This window comes from Nesoenas mayeri, assembly GCF_963082525.1.
Source record: "Nesoenas mayeri genome assembly, chromosome: 3".
Lineage (NCBI taxonomy): Eukaryota > Metazoa > Chordata > Aves > Columbiformes > Columbidae > Nesoenas > Nesoenas mayeri.
This window is the reverse complement of record NC_137544.1, coordinates 120,924,927-120,933,181: the sequence shown is the minus strand read 5'-3', so window position 1 is coordinate 120,933,181 and position 8,255 is coordinate 120,924,927. Positions and strand designations below refer to the sequence as shown.

General features: G+C 61.5%; 1 long non-coding RNA gene across 1 annotated transcript; it reads right to left on the bottom strand.

Moving 5' to 3' along the window:
* Positions 1 to 426: 426 nt before the first annotated feature.
* On the bottom strand, positions 427 to 6,581 carry LOC308038884. Its single transcript, XR_013921967.1, has 3 exons — positions 6,550 to 6,581; positions 1,718 to 1,913; positions 427 to 510 (listed from the first exon to the last, which is right to left on the bottom strand). It is a non-coding gene; the product is annotated as an uncharacterized lncRNA (long non-coding RNA).
* Positions 6,582 to 8,255: the final 1,674 nt, after the last annotated feature.

The window sequence follows — 8,255 nt, the reverse complement described above, 5'->3', positions numbered from 1 at the left end:
CACAATATATAACGCACGATTCACGTTGCAGATGCACGTTGCACAATTCATATTACACACTGCACAATATATAACGCACGATTCACGTTGCAGATGCACGTTGCACAATTCACGTTGCACAATAACGCACGATTCACGTTGCAGATGCACGTTGCACAATTCATATTACACACTGCACAATATATAACGCACAATTCATGTTGCAGATGCACGTTGCACAATTCATATTGCACAGTGCACAATATATAACGCACAATTCACGTTGCAGACGCATGTTGCACAATTCACGTTGCACAGTGCACGATAAATAAGGCACAATTCACGTTGCACAATTCATATTGCACAGTGCACAATATATAACGCACGATTCACGGTGCAGACGCACGTTGCACAATGACACACACCTGGGGGTTTCTCTCCAGCGCGGTGGAACAAGCAGCAGCTCCGAGTCCCTGTGGAACCGCCCCAGCTCGCCGGTTTCCAGCAGGGTCAGGGCTCCCGGCGCACATTCTGCATTGAGGGGACACACAGGTCAGGAGAACGGGCAAAATACGTGACTGTTTCACCCCCTGTCGGGGATTACAAACATCACACAGCCCGAACGCCCAGGGGAGAAGGAAAAGGGTGAAATCTCTATATTTTACCACATAAAGCTGCACCAGCCACTGCAGCGAAGGCCAAAGCAAGGCCGAGGCGGGAGCCTGGGTCTGGGCAGGCCGGGCTTTGGGAGGGACCCCCTGCTCCCCCGGCTTTCTGAGGCGGGAGCGCGGGCCCCCCACAGCCCGGGCAGGTGGCGCCTGGGGGCGCACCGGGGGATCGGCGGGCAGGGGGGGCCGCGACCTGGATTAGCCCGGTCCGGGCTTAATTAACTAACTAATTAATTAATCAACCCGCTCCCGCGGCTGCGGCTCCAACGGACTACAGCTGCCGGCGTGCCCGGCGCGCCGCAATGACGTCACCGCGCTGCGACCGTCTCCATGGCGACACTGGCGCATCCGCGGCGTGTCACACCGACACCCCCGGCGGACACCGGACGGGACACCCGGGACGGGACACCCGGGACGGGACACCCGGGAGGGGACACCGCGGAGGGGACACCCGGGACGGGACACCCGGGACGGGACACCCCGGGACGGGACACCCCGGAGGGGACACCCCGGGACGGGACACCCGGGAGGGGACACCGCGGAGGGGACACCCGGGACGGGACACCTCGGGACGGGACACCCGGGAGGGGACACCCGGGAGGGGACACTGCGGAGGGGACACCCGGGACGGGACACCCGGGACGGGACACCCCGGGACGGGACACCCCGGAGGGGACACCCCGGAGGGGACACCCCGGGACGGGACACCCGGGAGGGGACACCGCGGAGGAGACACCCGGGACGGGACACCCCGGGACGGGACACCTGGGAGGGGACACCCGGGAGGGGACACCCCGGGACGGGACACCCAGGAGGGGACACCCCAGAGGGGACACCCGGGACGGGACACCCGGGACGGGGAGAGGCGGCCCCCAGCCCCCCCAAAAACGCCCCCGGCCTGGAAAGCTATGGGGGGAGCAGGAGAGAGCCCCCCGCGCTTCCCAAGCACCACAGCCCAGCAGCAGGCGCTGCCTTCCATGGTAATTAAGGTGTAATTAATCCCGCCCTGGGCTCACAGGAGCGCCCCCGCATCCGAGGTAACGCCACCGTCACCACGTCTCACCGCTCACCCCGTCCCCGTTGTACCCAAAGGACCCCAAACCGTCCCCGTTCCAGGCAGGACACATGGAGCCTCTTCACCTGCAGGACCTGTGGCTGATGGACAACCCGGCGGGGCGAAGGATCCTCATCCCCATGGCCGCGCAGCTCTGCCACCTGCTCCTCGCCCCGCAGCCGCGACAGCGCAGTTGTCAGGCTCTGCCCAACCTGAGCGAGAACGCAGAGAAATTAGCCCAAGCCACCGAAGAACTCGCTGCTGTGGCAACAAGGTGCGTTTGTTGGGTGTTCCCTGGGCAGGTTTTTGGGGGGGAGGAGCGGGGAGAGCGGCAAAGGAGCAGGCAGGGATGGGGAAAGGGATGGGTGACAATTAGGGAGATGGGACAAACGTGTGCTTGGAAGGGACGGGGCAAAGTCAGCAAAACCTCAAACAGCAAAGATTAAGGTAAAAACACCTTAAAGCCACAGTCAGGACAATTGACTGAACACATCAGCGAATTTACTGAATGTTTCAGTATAATTTGAGCTGAAAGCCGCAGCCCGGGCGCTGGCCCCTGGGCGACGGTGCTGCCCTGCCCTGGCTCCAAGCGAACCACGGCCGCTGGAAAAGGCTCTGAACCAGTTGGCAAACGCAGCTAAAGCCAGTTCAAGCCCAGTTCAGGTCTGGCACGGCTAATTGTTGCGGTAAAGCCCGAGCCTGGCACATTCTTCCTGGGATGGTAAAGCTGAGCCCAGCGGCTTCTGTTCCAGGCTGGCCCAGGAGTCCGGCGATGGGGTGTGCGAGGAGGAGACGCGTGCGGCGGCCGAGTCGCTGGTCCTGGCGGGCCGGCGGGTGCTGCTGGCGGCTGGCGAGCTGCAGGGGCGGCCGCACAGCTCGCGGCGCCGGGAGCAGCTGGCTGCAGCAGCAAAGAGGCTCCTCGCACAGACTGCCAAGGTACAAACCGCCCCACGCCGGTGGTTTCCGCACCGTGTGCTCGCTGCGGCCGGTGTGCTGAGCAAAACACGGCTCGAGTGTCACCTCGAGAAATAGTGAACAGGGATTCTTAGCCGCTCTGAGCAGTTGATTGTTTGATTGTTTGTTTTCTGCCTAGATCCTTCGGATTGAGGACGCTGCTGGGGCAAGGAGGGTCACTGAGGCTGCCAGCTGGCTGCTGGAGCGCCTGAGCGCGCTGCGGGACGCAGGGGACACGCCAGGGCTCCTGGCTGCGTTCCGCGCCTTCTCCGAGGCTCTGCTGCTGCTCGGCAATCTGACAGCAAAGCGCCTCGAGGAACTGGGAGACTGTCCTCGACGGAAGAGCTTGGCCCGAAATCTGCAGCTCCTTCAGAAGTGCGTTCCTCTGCTCCACACAGCCAAGCGCAGCGACCTGAAATGCTCCTGGGATCGGCGAGTCAAGCTCTCCAAGGACTCAGCTTTCCAGCTGACGGAGAAAACCATCAAAGAGCTCGTTTCCCTGCTTGTCGGCGCCACGGAGCCGCAGGACAGAGCCGGGACCTTCTCCCAGCACGTGAGCGAGCTGCTGGCTCTGCTCTCCCAGCCGCGGCCCCGGCGCCGCTCCGGCAGCGAGCTCAGCGCTCACGTGGACGCCGTGGTTTTCTACTGCGTGCTTCTGGCAGACGCATCCAGGGCAGATCTGAAGCTGGAGCTGGTAAAACGTTGCTGGGTTCTCCTGCAGCTGAGAAAAAGCATCTGCGGCCGCACAGGGCAGCAGGAGGGACGGGCAGGGGAGAGCAGCCTGGAGAAGGAACGGCACAGCATGAGGGAGGAGCTGGAGACCCTCGACCGGGCAGCGCTCACGGCTACTCTGTGCCAAATCCTCGACACCTTTGAGGGCGAGGAGCCCCTGAGGCCGTTGGTTGAAGCTGCCCTTCACCTCACTGCCACGGGCTGTTTTCCAGCAGGACCAGGAGGATTTTTAAAGCAGCTTCAGCCCCTCGCTGCCACGTTCTTCACACATGCCCAGCGGATGCTCAGAGTGACAGACTTTGTTCTGGCCAGGTGCACCAAAACCCAAACGGCCAGAGAAATCGGGGAGGGGGTGAAGTATCTGCAGAGCCTCCTCGCCCGTCTCCCTGCGCTGCTGACAGAAATGAGCAGAGACGCGTCGCAGGCGAGCACTGCCGAGCGGCTGCGCTCCTTGTACCGCGCGTGGGCCGGAGCGAGGGAAGGTCTCCTGCGCTGTTTTGAGGAGACGGTCGGTGTGCGGGAACTCCTGGAGCTCTCCGTCCGGGAAATGGCCAAGGACAGGGAATGGTGCGACGCGGCCTGGGGACGCCGGGACCACGAGGTGTTGCGGCAGCACGCGGCTCACCTCTGCAGCTGGGCGCGGTGGGTGCTGGGAGCCTCCACCCGGCATGTGGACAGAGCCACAGACCCCGTCTTCAGGAACGGTTTGCTGGTTTGGGTCAGGCAGCTGGCCCGCTCCATCCCTGAGCTGGAAGCGGTCGCGGCCCGTTGTCCAGAGGGACCCTCCTGCCTCCAAACCGGGGACGTCGTCTCCAGGGCAGCGAGTGGCCTAGTGGACGCTGCTCGCCGTGTGTGTGACGGGCTGGACGGGACCAACCACCCCGACATCCTCAGCCCTCTGCGGGCACAAGTGCGAAGTGCTAACGTCGCGAAGGGGCCTGAACTCAGCCCAGGGTGTGCTGGGCTAAAAACCAGCACGGGTGAGGCTGCGGTGCAGGAAGACATCCCAAATCCTCCGCCTTCAGGACCAGGTGGTTTCCACCCGGGCGTCGCTCCACGGCAAGAAGACGTGCACCCTGTCATCGCGGCTCTCCTGGCAGCGACACGAGCTCACGATACGGCAGCTGTCGACGCCGCTTGCTCCGCTTTGCTGGAACTCTCCGGCGGCTGCGTCGCTGCGGCGAAGGAAGCGCTGCCCGTGGCTGAGCCTCCGCAGACGCAGGCGCTGGGGCAGCACCAGACCATTGTGTCGCTGACGCCGCACGTCATCAGCCTGGCCAAGGAAACGGCCCCGCGGCAGCTCCGTGCCCCAAGCGGCCTTTTCCAAACGGCGCTCACGCTCTCTGAAAGGATCCGCGAGACCAAGGAGTGCCTGGCGGCTGTGGCAGGCCCTTGGCACAGTCTGGCCCAGCAAGTATTTGCCTTTTTCTTGTCTGCTGACTTTGTGCACGGCAAACAGGCTTTAGAGGAAACCATGACAGCTTTAGCAGGAACGGTTCAGTTTGCAGGAGACGTTGCAAGCATGGCCTGTAGCAAGGGAAATCTCATCTCCCCCGATGTCTGGGAGAGCTTTCTAGAGGTGCAAGCCAAGTTTTCGCGTGCTCAGATGACCGCCGAAGCGTTACTGGAGAAAGCAGCGTCCTGCGAGGGCTCCTGCGGGCTGGGCAAGGCCGGCCTGGAGCTGCGCTGCGTGCGCTGGGCCGTCAGCACACACGTCCTGCTGCGCGCCCTGGATCGCTTCATCGGCGGGGACGTCCTGCTCCTGGGGGAGCTCAGCAGCGCCGTGCACAACCAGCTTTGCTCGCAGAGCCTCTTGGCCGCCGTGTCCGAGATCTCCCTGCGGCTGCAGGAGGCCGCCCGGCTCTCCGCCTTGTCCTGCCCCGAGGAGCGCGGGCGCAGCGAGATCCTGGCGCTGCGGGAGGAGGTGGGGGTGCTGGTGGAAGCGCTGCTGGACGCCTCCAGCACGCTCTCGCTCTCCCCGCTGCCCAGGGCCAGCTTGACCGTTCGCTGGGAGCTCCTGCAGAGAGACGTGGCGCTCAGGGCCAAGGCCTTGCTGCTCCACCTGGAGAACGTCAACGCCCAACAGCTGCGGGTCATCCGCGATGCCATCGAGCCAGCCCTGTCCCTGCTCCCTCACGAGGACAGCGAGAGGAGAAAAGACGCCTTTGAAGAGAAGGCAAGCCGGCTGATGGCCAACGTTCAGTGGGTCAAAACCACCCTCAGAGACATCCAGGAGCCGCACTCGCAGGAGAAGCTGCTCTCCGTGGCAGAGCACCTCCTGCTCCTCACGTCCGAGGCCGTGGGCAGCGCCAGGTGGCTCCTGCAGAGCCATGGGGACAAAGGCCACCCCCGCCTGGCCAGCACGCTGTGGTACTGGGCAGCGATGGCACACTACCTGCTGACACAGCTGCGCGCCACCCGCGGCCCCAGGGGACACATCCTGCAGCTCATCGGCCAGCGCCTGTGCAACATGGGGGACCAGCGCTGCCCGAGGCCATGCGGCAGCGCGGCCGAGATGTCACCAGCTCTGAGCCACCTCCGGGTGGCAGGGACCTGCCCAAGCGGGAGCAGAGGACGTGGAGCTGCCCAGGAGGCCCGTGAAATGGTACAGCAGGTTTTTCCCTTTAATTGTTACTGCAGGGTGATGATGAGAGCTGTCAGCGCTGTCACCCACAGCACGGAGCGCTAAGTGACGCTGGCAGGGACCTCTAGAGGTCACCAGTCCAACCCCTGGGCCACCTTCATGGTGCGATCGGGTTCCTGGCTGCCCCGTTCCGCTGAGCTCTGGATATCTGATCTGACCGGCACTCCCGCACCAGTAACCCCATCTCCACAGGCTGCTTCTGCGCTGCTCTCCCTCCCCAAAACAGCATCCCTGTGCAGCTCAGCCCCCCATAGCACCCTAGGGAGCACCAGCAGCTCCCACAACAACCACTGGTGCTGGGAGCTGGCAGAGGCGTCAGCAACACCACCCAGACCGCCGTTTGCAACACTTAATCACAACCTGAGCCGCAGGCACTGCCAGCGCACACAACAGCTGCAGCAGATGCTGGGCCAGCGCCTTGGGACACGATGGTGCCGCTGTGGGTGGCAAGAGGAGCTGGCTGGGACAGCAGGTGGCCCCAGAGAGGTGGCCGGTGGCTTTTGCTCTCCTTCACTCACCAAAAACTACCTCGGCATCGGTACCTCCACACGCTCCAGCCTTCACATCTGTTTGGTTCTTGTCTCTGCAGCAGAATGATCCTCCCAGCATCTCCCTTGCCAGTGGCCCTGCAAAATGTGAGAGGGAAGACGGTGACAAGATGTCCCAGGTCACCAAGGAGATGGCAACAAGGATGCTGCATATGACCCAGTTCCTCAGGAAGAAAGGCCCCATCGTGGTATGGAGCGTTCCACCCCCACCGCCCCAGCACTTTCATAGGCATAAAGACAATATTTTTTGCTCAAAAGCGCGCTCAGAGGCAGCAACAGGGCTGCTCAGACCCCTGTATTGCTCCCTCTTGTACGAGTGGCACCCGCTGCATTTGTTCAAAGCACCATAGATTTCTTCCCCTGGATGAGAAGTGACCCTGGTGTCCAGCCCTTTCCCTATTTCAGAATGTTGCTGGGATTCTTGGACACTCCCCTGCCTTGCAGGAAAAATGGTCTTCTTTTTTAACTCCTCCTTTCCCCAAACGCATTGAATTCTCTTTTTGTTCTAGAGCAAGGACCAGCTCATCTCCTGCGCCAGGCAAATCGCTTCCGACGGGCAGGCGTTCGTCAAATTTGGGCGCGCGGTGGCCAAACACTGCCCCGACGGCCGGTGCCGTGCAGAGCTGCTGTGCGCCGCCGAGCACACCCACACCCTCAGCAGCCAGCTGGGCATGGTGGCCAGGTAACCTCCCCGGCTGCTGGCCCCTTCTCCAGATGTGCGCACCACTGGGCTCGAGGTCCCTCTTGCAGCGGTTACAGTTCTGGTTTGGGGATAACTGGCCACACAGGGGTTGCTCTCCCAGTAGAATCCTTTAAAATGCCTTTTCAGGGTGAAAGCGGTGACCGCCGACAGCAGGTCCTCCTCCGAGCTGCTCGTCAGCAACGCACGCAACCTCCTTCAAGCGGTTCTGCACGTCCTGAAGGCAGCCGAGGCGGCGTGTGTCAAAGTAAGCGAACGCTGCGGGTTTTGGAGGCGAGTCTGCGCTGCGGGAGCTCCTGCAGCTCCTCTGGCGCTCCAGCTGGGAGCCAACCTGCTGTCACCTTTTTATCGCGTGCTTTTCTGGTGTGCTTCCAAAGCCCCCCGCGCGTCTTTCCAGGCGCTGAACATGCTCCGTCAGTGCTAACAGAACACCCCACTCACCTTGAGCTGTGCCGTTTCCCATTCCATTTGGCCAGCCTCTGCTTGGAGGCCTTTATGTGGGAACAGCCCACGCCAGTCTGAGTCTCGAGCTTGGCTCAAACCTCCCAACACTTCCCTTGAAGCTGCCAGTGACAGCCGATCGATCCAACCGTAAATAGTTTGTGCGACTTTGGCTGAAAGCACTCGGAAAATGTGCAGATACAACCAGGCTCTGCGCTGCCGCAGTTCTCCACCACGTGCCTCAGCCTCCTATACAATCCTACAGCTTCTGCTGACCCCCGGCACGTTGTCTTTTTAACTAGAATCCTATTTGATGGAAAATCAACCACAAGAGTGGAAAAGCTCCTCCTGTGGTTAATTTCCCATACTGTTAAAAATGTGTATGTCTGTTTTTGACTTTGCTGATGTCAGACAGAAAGTAACCAGCCATTTTTGTATCTTTGTTGTGTAGATTCAAGTCCTTATGACCTGCCTTTTTCCCTTTGGCAATTTCCCTGCTTATTAATTAACTATATTGCATTCCTATTCTCTGTCT